The following is a 13,188-nucleotide window of genomic DNA, read 5'->3' as shown; positions in this document are numbered from 1 at the left end:
AATTCCTCTCCTCCTCAGCTCAACCTGAATGTTTGGAGCTATTTCTTTTCCTTTTTTTTTTTTTGAGACGGAGTCTTGATCTGTCATCCCAGGCTGGAGTGCAGTGGTGTGGTCTTAGCTCACTGCAACCTTTGCCTCCCAGCAATTCTCATGCCTCAGCCTCCCAAGTAGCTGGGATTACAGGCATGTGCCACCACTCTCTGCTAATTTTTTGTTTTTTTGGTATAGATGGGGTTTCACCATGTTAACTAGGCTGGTATTCAACTCCTGGTCTAAAGTGATCCACCTGCCTCGGCCTCCCAAAGTGCTGGGATTATAGGCATGGGCCACTCCGCCCGGCCAGGAGCTGCTGTTTCTTATCTGGGTTCTCTCCCATTATATACCTTGCTGCCAAGCTATTCAAAAAGCAAAGACCTGTTCATACTGCTTCTGTAGGTTTCAAGATAAAGTTCAGGCATACAATAATCTTCATGTCCTGGAACCTGCCTCCTTTACTGGTCATGCTGTCCACTTTTGCCCTTTCTACAGTCACACACCAAACTGCAGAGCTACCAAACTATGCAAGGTTTTTGGTCATGTTGTTTCACATGGCGATCCACCACCAAGGGAAGGATGCTGTTTTTAAAAAAAATTTGACATTGCTGTGGTTTGACCATATGTGTCCCTCCAAAATTCATATGTTGAAAACTAATCTCCAATGCAATAGTATTGAGGTGGAACTTTTAGGAAGGCAGCACACTCATGAATGTCCTTATAAAAGATGGTCTAGTGAGATCCAGAATCCCTCTTGTGCCCATTTGCTATGGAAGGGTGTCATTTTGACAGTAGAGAGTCAGCCTTCACCAGACACTGTTTCTCACAGTTCTGGAAGCTGGGAAGTCCAAGCCTAAGGTATCAGCAATTTCTATTCTATAATAAATTATCCAGTTTGTGGTATTTTGTAACAGCAGCCTGAACAGACCGAGACAGACATCTCTGTCTCTTTCCTTTCCACAACATACAGTTGTGCCCTCTCATTTGCATGGAAAGGAAGAAACATGTCTTTTATTGGTTAAAAAGACTTTCAGAAAGCTGGAAGTTTAAGAAATAGTTGTCCACAGACCACAGGACCTGAATTCTAAGTGCAAGATTCTGTTTATCCTCATCCTCCTGAGACGACTCACACTGTCAAGGACTCTCTCTCCACCATCAGCATCTTATACAGGTAAATAATATTAGCATGCAAGGGATAAAAGAGGCAAAGAGGTGTCTTGAAAAGGTCAAAAAGGACATGGAGTGCATCTGTGAAAGGGAGGGACAGGGTTTTGCTCAGCAGCATTATGCTAGCTGCTTGGAGGCAGGTAGTGTGGGCTGATTGGGTATATGCAGCTTATGTCTTAGTATCAACTAAGTTACCCTTTTTCCTTAACAGCAGCATCCCAAAGTCACTGTGCAGCAGCTTTTCCCTATGGGTGGAGTCCTGGGAAACTGCTTAGACAGAGGTTTAAGGATAGAGTACCCTGAGAACCCCCACCCCAAAATGTTTGTGGTTGTGTCCTCATTGAACATTTATTTGATTTTTTTGTTGATGGGTATTTACTCTGCAGGCAGGACTCTCTAGCTGGCTATAGGATGTCTGTTTTCTGGTGTCAACAGCTTTATGGGCCTAAAGCCCGCAGCAGCTGGAAGTCCAAAGGTACACAATCCACTTCCCCTCATACCTCGGTACATGTAGTAAATGCTCGATAAAGATTTGTGACAGAAATGGACAGATTCTCAGGTAAAAGACAAATCAGATTCCAAAGCAATATCCTATTTCAGGTTTGACACAACATACTGTGCAAAGGCAGCCAATAAATTACTCACAGATCAAATCACAGGTGACTGAATTATGAGGTAGGAACTTCTGAAGGCTCAAGTGGTTTATGCAGTCCTCAGCATCCCTGGATGGAATTATAGCCCCATAATTCAAATAGCTCCTGTTTCCTTGACACACACATACCATGGATTTGAATCCAAAATTCTGCCCATGGTTGACACTCTGTTTTTCTCCACCCCTGCACTCTTTTGCTGCCCAATAAATTCTTTTGTTGAAGCCTCTAGTGTTAGGTAGAAATTTCCCTATTTCTTTGTGCTATGTTGTTTCCATGTATTACTGGGTATTTAACTTATTAACGAGACTACATACATTAACGTTTTGTGAATGGCTTTCTTTTGGGATTTTGGAAGTTTGTTTCTTTTAGCTGTCAGTTTTTGCATCCTGTATGAAGCACAGTGAGGCTAGTGCACAGTGCCTTCTTTGCTTAAGTGCTAGCATGTGTGCATTTAGTCTGATCTCTGCACACAAAAACAGAGGCAGTGAAATGGGAAAGCTTCCCTTGTCCCCCTTGCAGGGCACGTGACGGGGGTGTGGTTCGCTTCTTCAGTACCCCCTCTGCTCAAACCTTTAGGGGAAGCATACGGAGGGGCGGGCTGTGAGGTTCCAACCCCACAGCAGTGTCTAGGGGTGAATGTTTACAGCTAAAGCCCCAGAGGGCACGTGTTACCAGGTGTGCGCTCTTTTAGTTTGCCATCTACAGGTAGGATGTGTTAGCTCAATTACACCCTCTCCCTTCTCACAAGGACAGAGGGTTTTCTGTATCCTGGGGTTTCTTGCCTTGGTGTACCGGAAGAATTGGATCACACGCTGTCTTGGAGAACGAATGCAAGGTTTTATTGAATGGAAGTAACTCTCAGCAGACAGGGGGAGCCAGAAGGGAGATGGTTTTCCGGTGGAGATGGGCCACCTGGCGGCGGGCCTCTCCTCCAAGTGCTCTAACCAAGCTCCGTGTTGTTCTGCCGGTGAGTGGCCTGCGGCCTGCTGGTGCGTTCCTCTCCACGTCTGGCCGCCTGTGTGTTCCTCCACAAACATACTCCTCCGGAGGTCCAGTTGCTTTCACCTCTATCCTGCTAGGGTGTTGGGTTTTTATAGGCACAGGATGGGGGCGTGGCAGGCCAGGGTGGTCTTGGGAAATGCAACATTTGCGCACAAAGGCAGGAGTGCCTGACCTCACCTAGGTCCTTGAGGGTGGAGCCAGGGACCACGCCCTTCCTCTACCCACACTTCCCTTCCCCACTTCCGTATCGTTTAAAGGGACCATGCTCTTCCCTTCCCAGCACTTCCGTATCATTTCCTCTCTCTGAAGAGGTACATCTAACTGCTGTTAGAATATGGACAATGACCAGTTTTAGCTGCTTCCTACTGTCAGGGGTCATTGTTTTGGAGGAAAACAGCAGTCAGACTCCTCCCAGAAGTGTTCCTAGCAAAGGTAAGCCAACGTCCGAGGCTCTGGCTGCCTGACCATTTGGAGTTTAATGGTTTCTAGGTGTGAGAGAAAGAAAAAACCAAGTTTTATAAGGTTAAGTATGCATGAGTTAACATGTCTATTATTCAAAGAAAGGATTTAGTGTCAAAGATTACAGAGACAAGAAGTACAATGTACTAATAACAGTGTACTCTGAGCTCTTTCACTTGGATGAAAGAAATTAAACCTTGTATGGGAGCAGATAAAGTTTTAGAATACAGGAAACCGTTCTTGCCATATCTTTAGCGGTTAATAAGTGCACCCTGGGAATACCTGTATCTCCTCTCTCTTTCACGGGCCTCCCTGTCTCTATTAGAAAAGACCGAGGTGGCCACTTTCAGGAGGTCCTCTAATGTACTTTGTGGTCCCAGGGCTCGTTTCTGCAACTTTCTCCTGATGTCAGGAGCTGCCTGAGTAATAAAGTTGCCCTTTAGGATTAGCTGTCCCTCAACTGAATCAGGAGATGGAGAGGCGTGCTTTACCAAGGCCTCCCTTAGCCTTTCCAGAAAGGCAGTGGAATTTTCTTTAAATCCCTGGTCTATCATGGACAACTTAATATAATTGAGAGGATTGGTCCCAGTCCTACGTAAAAGCCTTCCATTATGCACACCTGAAAGTGTCTCCTTTTCTACCTCACCACTGGGATCCCATTTAGGGTTATCCATTGGTACTGCTTCTCTTCCAGCTGGATAATGTTTCCCCCTTCCCTGAGGCTATATGTAATACAAAGCTCATCCCCAAATCTCTCTACTGCTTGCAGAGAAGTCTGCTTCTCATTGTCCGTCAGGGTCTGATTCAAAAGTAAAATTAACATCTCTCCAGGAGAGTTCAAATATTTGAGTGAAATCCTGGAAAGCCTCTATATGTCTATCAGGGTCATCTGAAAACTTGCCAAGATCTCCCTTAATTTGCCCTAAGTCCTGTAGGGAGAAGGGGTCCTGAACCCCAGTGGGCCCAAATCCACTGGGTACCTGTTGTGGGGCGGGGGTGGGGTGGGGCAAGAGAGAGACTGGGGTTTATTTAGGGCAAGGATTTTTAGGAGGGGCAAGTGAGAAGCTGAAGCTGAATAGGGAGGTAGGGATGAACCTGGAGGGGTAGGGCTGGAGGGAGTTGGCTGCTCTGTTAGGGGTGCCTCTGGGGCTTGTATCTTTACTTCCCTGGGGTTGCCCCTTGCAGCCTTCCCTGAGACGGCAAACAGGAGGGCTGGATCAATTCTACACTATCGGTAAAGGTCTGGATTGCCTTGCAAATTATAGAAAGCCTGCACATATGGGGCCTCAGACCATCTGTCTTCACATCTCTAGAAAAGTTCCAATTGCCAGATGGTATCAAAATGAATGGTTCCTTCCTGAGGCCAAGTCAGTCCTTCTTGTAAATCATAATTTGGCTGAACCTTTATGCAGAAGGCTGTGAAGCATTTTTCCTTCAGATTCTGAGGATCAAAGCAGTCCCAATGGTTTAGGATATACTCCAGAGGAATATAAGCTCTGGGGGTGGTAAAGAGAACTGGTTGCCCATTCTGAAAGACAGGGAATAGAGGCATCCCTCATTCCCTTCCTTCTTTCAGTGAAAACTCAGGGTGTGATGGAGAGAGAAAGCAAGCGTCCTCCCTTCACTCTCCACCCCTTATCCCTGAGCCAGCCATAGGTACCACTGCGATATGTACCCACGAAGCAGGGAAAATCCGGAGAATAGGCATTAACTGCCCTCACACAGGCCTCCATCTCTCCCTGCTGGTTGGCAAATGTTGAGTTTCCCGGGCCTGTTTATGCCATAAAGCATGGCCTCCCTCTGTGGGGTGAAGGGTTTAATTAGCAGGCATTTGTCATGCCCATTTATGATGTGCCTTGTTGCCTGGCTTTGGAAGCCTCAGACCTGGTTTTTCTTTCTAGGGCCTCTGCCTGAAGCTGGGAATCGAGTTTGGGACTGAAAAGGAGGCATTTTTAATTCTCCTGCCACCAAAATGGTTGTAGATATTTGCATATGTTTAAAGATGGCTCTCTTGTGGTTGCATTCATGGCCCTTTAGAGACTTTCTGGTACTGGGAGTCTATGACCTGGCAGCGGCAATGACATTTGCATCTTCTCTGGCTGACCCTTTAGGACTCCGCTGTTGCCCTTTGGTTAGAATTCTACCACTTTTCTAAGAGCCGTCTTAGGCAAAGTCTCCAAGATGGTACGGTGCCATTCTCTGCTTTTCTTTATCTTAAAATGTAGACTTCTCACTCAGATGTTGAACTCTCTACCAGGCCTCATTCACTGAGCTTGAGGTGACTCCCTGATCCTTCACCCACCCCTGCTAGACCTGCTTATATAGTCTAAGTAAGACTCCACTGAGGAGAGCGGGATTAGTTGGTGCTTATTGTCTTGGGCTCTCAGTTGAAGGTGAGGAATAGTTCCAGTTTAATATCCTGTAAAGTGTAGCATATACATGTGAAAGAGAACCAAATGGGCTTGATGGGCATGAGTCTGTTAAGAGCCACTGATGAGCAGGACTCTGGTATCTGTTCTCCTCAGGCTTGATGTGGGAGGCACTCATTACAAGGGCTCTGCGCCAAGTATTCCCACCTGTTCAGTTCTTTCTCATGAGCTCCTACCTTTTTTTTCATCATTGCAAAATAAGATGATAAAAAACTCTTCATTGGCCCAAATAACTGGTTAACCTAGCCCTGGGTTTTGTCTCTGAAGTGAGATTCTGAGGTACTCTGGTGATACTCTCTTAGTATGTAGGAATATTTCCAAATGTTCTCTTCTTTTAATAACCTGAAATGAAACTACACCCATATATATATAAATCAATCATATAATCCAAAGATATTTATTGCTCACTTCATGTTCTGTTCTTTGTTAGGGACTTGAAGAGACTAAAGATTATTAATATGAGAATACTAAAATATGTGTACATGAAAAGATACCTCACAAATGGGCAAGGGACTGTCAAAGGGCCTGGCTTAATGAGTAGGAGCCTTGGCTTCATGAAAATAAGTGGAATTTGTTGAGTAAAGTTGGTATTAAAGTGTCACTTCTAAGGCCAAAACTGCAGGGTAAATTGTTCATAGAAATTTATTCCCAAATTATGATTCAGGGAAGTTATAATAATTTGTGTTTTGCCAGGTGCACTGGCTCACTGTTATCCTAGCACTTTGAGAGGCCAAGGTGGGTGGATCACTTGAGGTAGGGAGTTTGAGACCAGCCTGGCCAACATGGTGAAACGTTGTCTCTACAAAATTAGCCAGTTGTGGTGGTGCATACTTGTAATCCCAGCTACATGGGAGGCTGAGGTGGGAGGATCACTTGAACCTGAGAGGTGGAGGTTGCAGTGAGAGGAGATCATGCCATCGTGCTTCAGCCTGGGTGACAGACCGAGAGTCCATCTACAAAAAAAAAGTGTTTTAATTTTACTTGTTTATAACATTAGGATTAAACTAAAACTCATAAAAATAATAGAAATTTATGCTTTTAAAGTCTGGGTGCCATTGTACGCCTAGCACACTATTGCCTCCTGGTAACAGCATGTGCAAATTGCAGGAATGTGAACAGAAACCAATCTTAGGTGTTGAATCTGTTTTTAAAAAGTGGTAATTTTTTGATATGTTAAAATCATAAATGATTAATAAAATACAATCATAAATTATAATTATGAATAAATCATATAGATTATAAATTATAATAAAATTGTAAATAAATGGAAAAGATTGTAGGTACAGATGATTTCAGAGTAAGTGAGGGCAGTGTAGGTAAGTGTGATCATCAATGGCCCTGGGAAGATGTAAACATATTCCTAGATGAATGAATAATGTTCAGGCAAAAAGCAGTGGAAGAGAGATTCCATTTGATTTGGGTATTCAAGAATAGTCTCTATTTTATCATTCTTTCATTTTCACCTGTAGCACAGAGCAGGGCACAGTGGGTGACCTTGTTAACAAACTATATGTATGTTGGATATAGTCAACTGATTGGTTGAATGCAGTGGAAGGGTCATGTTGTGAGTAAGTGGCAACTGAGGTTATAAATAGATCTGTGCAAGACTGTAAAGCATAGTGGATACTAAGAAGAGGGGTTTGGACTTTGTATGGTATGCAGTGAGGCCTTTTGAGTGGAAGGTTAGCAAATTGATAAAGGAGGATTAATCCAGCAGCAGTGTGCGTTAGAAGGGAAGAGCAGGCTGTTCTATAAATTTCTTCCTTTCTTTCCACATTGTTGCTCTCAACTTGGGTCCTTATTTCTCCTTGGCAGAACCTCCTGCTCAGACACCTTTGATGGCTCCTCACCATTACAGAATAGTCTCAACTCTTTAGCCTGCTTATCAAAGACTTCTTATATCCTGTTCCTAAAGATCTCATTCTCCTGCGTGAAAGATCTCATTCTCCTCTGTGAAGTTTCCTCATGTGAACTTCATTCTGTATCCAGACAGCTGATTTACTCAAATTGTGTCATATTCTTGGTTGCCTTTGTGTCTTGGCTTGTGGGATTTGCATCCTGTCTGCTTATCTGCGCTCCTAGTGTTGCCATATCAAGTTTATCCTTCTCTGGGAAGTCTTCCTGCCCTGAGAATTGGTCCCTTCTTCTAAGGGTTGAAGCAAATATTGTTTATCTGTTCCCTTAGCAACTAGCATGTGCCCATGTCATTTTCTATTCATCTCTTGTTGTATATCACATCCACTTTTGAGATTATAAATTTTCAGAAAATACACCTGAGTTCTTGCATTTAAAAAAACATTTCTTGGAGGATTCAGTAAATATATGGTGTTCAAAGTGAAGATGGTAGAAATAAAAGGGAAGAGGCAAATGCATGAGTGATTTTGAAGGAAGAATTCATAGAACTTTGTAATTACTGAGGTACCTAAATCCTTGTTGGGCTTATTTTTTATTTTTATGCTGTACAGACTCTTGAGATAATAGGTTCTGTATACATCCATACTCCTGTGCAAGGAAGTTCTTCCTTTTATTTGTCCTAAATTGCCCTTTATACTGATGATCCTATTTAAAGCATAAGGTCTATATGCCTTTTAAAGGTTAGGGCACTGTTTAGCCAGACGCCCAAATATTTATATACTGGGACCTACGTGAGTGTTGTCTGATTAATACCTGTCTTCTTGGGAAAGCTGTGAATAATGTCAACATGAACTACATTATTCCTGCTAAAAATTCATCCATTTAGTTTAACTTGCATGTAACGACACCTGAAAGTCAGGAGCTGTTTGCTGAGCACTATTGCAATACTGTTGCAGCTCATTCATAACAAATGGCAATGAAGTACCTTCAGCATACCAAATGGGAACATCAGCATAAATGGGAAATTTAGGGGCTTCTGGAAACCTTTAATATGTGATGAATATAAACGGAAAATGCAATGAGTCTCAGAGAAATTCTTGTTTGGAAAAAAAGACACCTTTAGTAATAAAATTGAATTGGGAGTTAAAACTATGGTATTATCCATATGCTTTATATTAATGCCAGCTGAAATTTATCAAAATAGTTGAACACTAAAGAAGGTGGGGATGGAGCTATTAAATAGATCCAGCAAGGGCTGGGGAAAGGCAGAACATCATTCCCTTTTGACCTTTCTCTTTCTTCTTTTTGATTCCTTTTTTTTTTTTGGCTACATGACTCTGTTTGTGCTTTTTCTTCCCTCTTGAAAACTGCTATTTATCCTGGTCTTTGATCAGCTTCTTCTTTTTTGTCAAATTGCAGACTCCTTTACCCACTCCCTCCTCTTTCTTGCTCTCTGTGAGTCTACCCTTTCTCCACCTTGGATATTTTGTTCCCTCTCTGTTGTAAGTTACAGAATTCTGCAATGAGAGACATCTTGAATTATTTATTTAGTCTTCTTTTTACAGGTAAAGCTGAAAAGCCCAAAAGAAATTAGGTTACTTGTTCAAGTCCCCTGGACCGTGAGCAAAAACGCAGTATGTCTTACTATTGAAAGAGACTATCTGTCATCTAACACAGAAACACTTTCTAACTATTCTGAAATAGTTAGACTGTTGGACGATACTTCCAGGGAGGACAACCCACTTCTTGGTTAATTGGAGAACTGTGAAAGCAAGCTATTCTTTAGGTTATGTTTTGCTTCCCTGTGGAGAAAAGGGAATGCTTATGCACTGTTGGTGGGAATGTAGATTAATTCAGCCACTATGGAAAGCAGTTTGGTATTTCTCAAAAACCTTACAGAACTACCATTCCACTCAGCAATCCCATTACTGTGTATTTATTCAAAATAAATAAATTGTTCTACCAAAAAGACACATGCATGTATATGTTCATGGCAGCACTATTCACAATAGCAAAGATGTAGACTAAAACCAGATGCCTATCAATGGTAGAGTGGATAAAGAAAATGTGGTACATACACACTATGGAATACTACACAGCCATTAAAAGGAACAAAATCATATCTTTTGTAGCAACATGGATTTCAGCTGGAGGCCATATTCCTAAGTGAATTAATGTGGAAACAAAAAACCAAATACTGTGTATTATCACTTATAAGTGTGAGCTAAGCATGGATACTCATGGGCATAAAGATGAGAACAATAGACCCTGGGGAAACTAGAGTGAAGGAAAAAAGGAAGGGAGGGGAGCAGGGACCGAAAAACCACTGGATACTATGCTCAGTTTCTGGGTGACGGGATCAGTTGTGGCCTAAACCTCAGCATCATGCAGTATATCCAGGTAACAAAGCTGCACATTCCCCCATTAATCTAAAATAAAAGTGAAATTATTAAAAACAATTCTGCCTCACTGTAATTGCCTTCCAGGATCCTGCTTCTGCCCCCAGAGTTACACTGAAGATGTTCTTTTATGTGCTTGTTCTTTAAATATGTGAAGAAATAATTACTCTTAAGCCTTTTCTTCTCTAAGCCAAACACCTCCCAGGTGTGTTAATGGTTCCTCATGTCACATGGTTTACACATTTCTCATCACTTTAGAGGCCTCACCTGGATGATCTCTAGCCAGTGTCATCTTTGTAGGATGTCAATAAACCAGACACAATACTTCAAATAATATTTAATTGACACAGACTGTAGAATCATTACCTATCATGATCTGGGAGTTCTGTCAATTTAATAATGCTCATCGTGTTGTGCTCATGTAGTGTTGGCTTATCCTGCATTTGAGCCCAGCTAAAATCCTCAGAGTTTTGCTCTTGTTGCCCAGGCTGGAGTGGAATGGCAGGATCTCAGCTCACTGCATCCTCCACCTCCTGGGTTCATGCAATTCTCCTGCCTCAGCCTCCCGAAGTAGCTAGGATTACAGGTGCCCGCCACCATACCTAGCTAATTTTTTTGGTATTTTTAGTTGAGATAGGGTTTCACCATGTTGGTCAGGCTGGTCTTGAACTCCTGACCTCAGGTGATTCACCTACCTCAGTGTCCCAGAGTGCTGGGATTACAGGCATGAGCAATGATGCCTGGCCACTTTCCAGCTCTTCTTATTTGATTATGTAGATGATTATAACATTAATTTGGGTTTTAATAGGTATTCCTATAAAATTTGGTCATTTTGGTTTTGTGCCATTTCCTCCAGAAACCTGGGGTCTTTCTAGGTTACTGGTTTCACTTGGGTTCCTGTGCTTTACAGTGTATTAACATTGTCCTGCTGGTGAACAGCCCACTTTTATCAATGTGTAAATTTATGTTTGCTATAATTAAGTATCCACGCTATTACTGATATCTTCCAGATAAAATTTTCATTGACAGAGTCATGTGCTGCAGAATGGAATGGAGTACACACTACCTTGTGTCAATTAAGATTCATTTGATTACAAGCCATAGCAGTCAATTGAAAGAATTCTGTCTAAAGGAAGAATGGGATAATCAAACCTCGGAATGGGCCATTTGGTGCTAAGTGTTGGTGATGTTTTCTAGAGATGGGTGACTCTCAGCTCCTGGGTCTTTCCATTCTACCTTTCAGAATTCTTGGTGAAAGAATCTGATTGATACAACTTGGGTGTCATTGAGGTCCCTAGAGCTGCCTTGGTTTCTGCCCTTCCCACTTTTGGAAGTCCCACTTTGTTCTGGCTCATGTAGTCAGAAGTTCAAAGTTTTGTTATGCGTACACAGAACCCCTGTGACCCAGCTCCTGCATTCTAGACTTCCCAGTGAAGGGTACATGTTATAAGCTACTCACCCTTAATGATTCCTAATAAAGATATGGCATAGTATAAAGAGAATGCTAAAGGAAGAAAGTATTTTTACTGGAATATATGAGAATATAGTCTCATTAGTACAGATGAGAGCAAGGTCAGGGCAGTAAAGACATTTTCTTCAATAGCTACACAGTGCTGAAGAGCAACCAAGGGAATAGCGAGAGGTTTAATGACACTGCAAAACTTGGTTATACTGTAGGAGTGGTTCTGCCATCATGTTACTGACCTCATTTATTCATTCCTTCATCAAATGTTTTATGTGTTTATTATGTATCAGTCATCATTCTAGGTGCTAGGGAAAACTTGGTGAATAAGATAGGTATAGTTCTGCCCTGCTGGAGCTTTTTGTAGTGTACTGATAATTTCAGATACTGATAAGTGTTATGAAGAACACAAAACAAGGTAGTGTGAAGAAGGCTGAATGGGGCTGGTGCACAGTCATGGAAAGCACTTCTGAGAAGATGACATTTGAGCTGAGCCCTTAACATGTCAGGAGACAGCCAGATCAATAGACGTGGAGGGCTAAGGATACTTGACTTGTGTAGCATCCAAGTCTTTTAGTACCTTTAAATGCCACCAATACTTCTAGTATTTGCAAGTTAATCATAAAGGCAGCAAGTCTGAGAGCCCAACCCGAGGGAGATTGCTACTGAGTGGTGAATCTTGATTTGGCTGTAAGAATTTGGTGGCTCTGGTGGCTTGACTGAGACAACAGTCCTTGGAGTTATCTAGCTTGGCATGCATTGGGGAGGATAAGCAGACATTTAGCTTTGGTTTCCCGAAGCTTCATTATAAGGCAAGGGGTGTTCCAATTCTCCAATTTCACCTGTGTTGCCCATCATTCTTCCATTGGCTTCCTGCTTAGGCATAGGTCCTAGAAGAACTCAGAAATCACCAGACCCAAATCCTCACGTGATAAATGAGAAAACTGAGAAGTTTAGTGACTTGCCTCAGATTACACAGCAGTTATATCAGAGCCAGGATTTGACCCCAGTTCAATTTTCCTTTTCCCAGTTCACTATGACCCTGAGGATACAGGAGGTGTTTTCTGAGAGCTCTATTTCAAACATGGGTGAAATCAAAGCTCGCATTATTTTGAAAAGTAGTAGTTTCCCAAATTTCTAAATAATATTAATAAAAGATAAAATATTTTATAACAAAATATATTAGTAAAATATGTTGTTAAGAACAATTAACAAGCAATACATATTTTATTAAAAAATAAACAACTATGAAATTACGCATAAGAGACCAATTAACCTTACAGTTATGTGGTGAGAGAAAGTGAGTTATGGAGAGCTGCAGAGAGGAGGTGATATTTAAGGAACCTGGGTCTTACAGGATGAGTAAACAGATCCCAGGTAGTTGGGGTAGGAAGTAGAGGGGAGACATCCTAGGGAGATCAGTGGCAGTGATGGGTTTGGAAGCCATGTAGTGGGGATATTTGGAGGAATAGGCCAGAGATGAGAGTAAGGCATTTGGGACCAGGCTGTAAATGGCTTTGTTTGTTGTGCTGAGGATTTTCATCAATATCCTGTGTTTAAGAACAGTTTCTGTAATCTTGGAAATGTTCAACAGTTGCACTACTACAGTAGCCACATGTAGCTACTGAACAATAAAGGAACTAGCGATTGTTGCAATGAGGAAACTTTAATTTTAGTGCATTAAAATATAAACTTAGACAAACATGGCTGAATCAGCCTCACCTCCTGCT

The 13,188-nt window shown here is 42.1% G+C and overlaps 1 long non-coding RNA gene across 3 annotated transcripts in view; it reads left to right on the top strand.

Moving 5' to 3' along the window:
- The first annotated feature begins 2,938 nt into the window (after window positions 1-2,938).
- LOC118152926 (uncharacterized) overlaps window positions 2,939-13,188 on the top strand; it is a 250,062-nt gene continuing 239,812 nt past the window's right edge. For all 3 annotated transcript variants that reach the window (XR_013534875.1, XR_008480759.2, XR_013534876.1), the window contains exon 1: window positions 2,939-3,287. This is a non-coding gene — a long non-coding RNA (uncharacterized LOC118152926). The remainder of the gene's footprint in view (window positions 3,288-13,188) is intronic.

This window comes from Callithrix jacchus, chromosome 4 (genome assembly GCF_049354715.1).
Source record: "Callithrix jacchus isolate 240 chromosome 4, calJac240_pri, whole genome shotgun sequence".
NCBI classification, from domain to species: Eukaryota; Metazoa; Chordata; class Mammalia; order Primates; family Cebidae; genus Callithrix; species Callithrix jacchus.
Note: the sequence above shows the minus strand (reverse complement) of the source record. Positions and strands in the feature narration are given on the sequence as shown.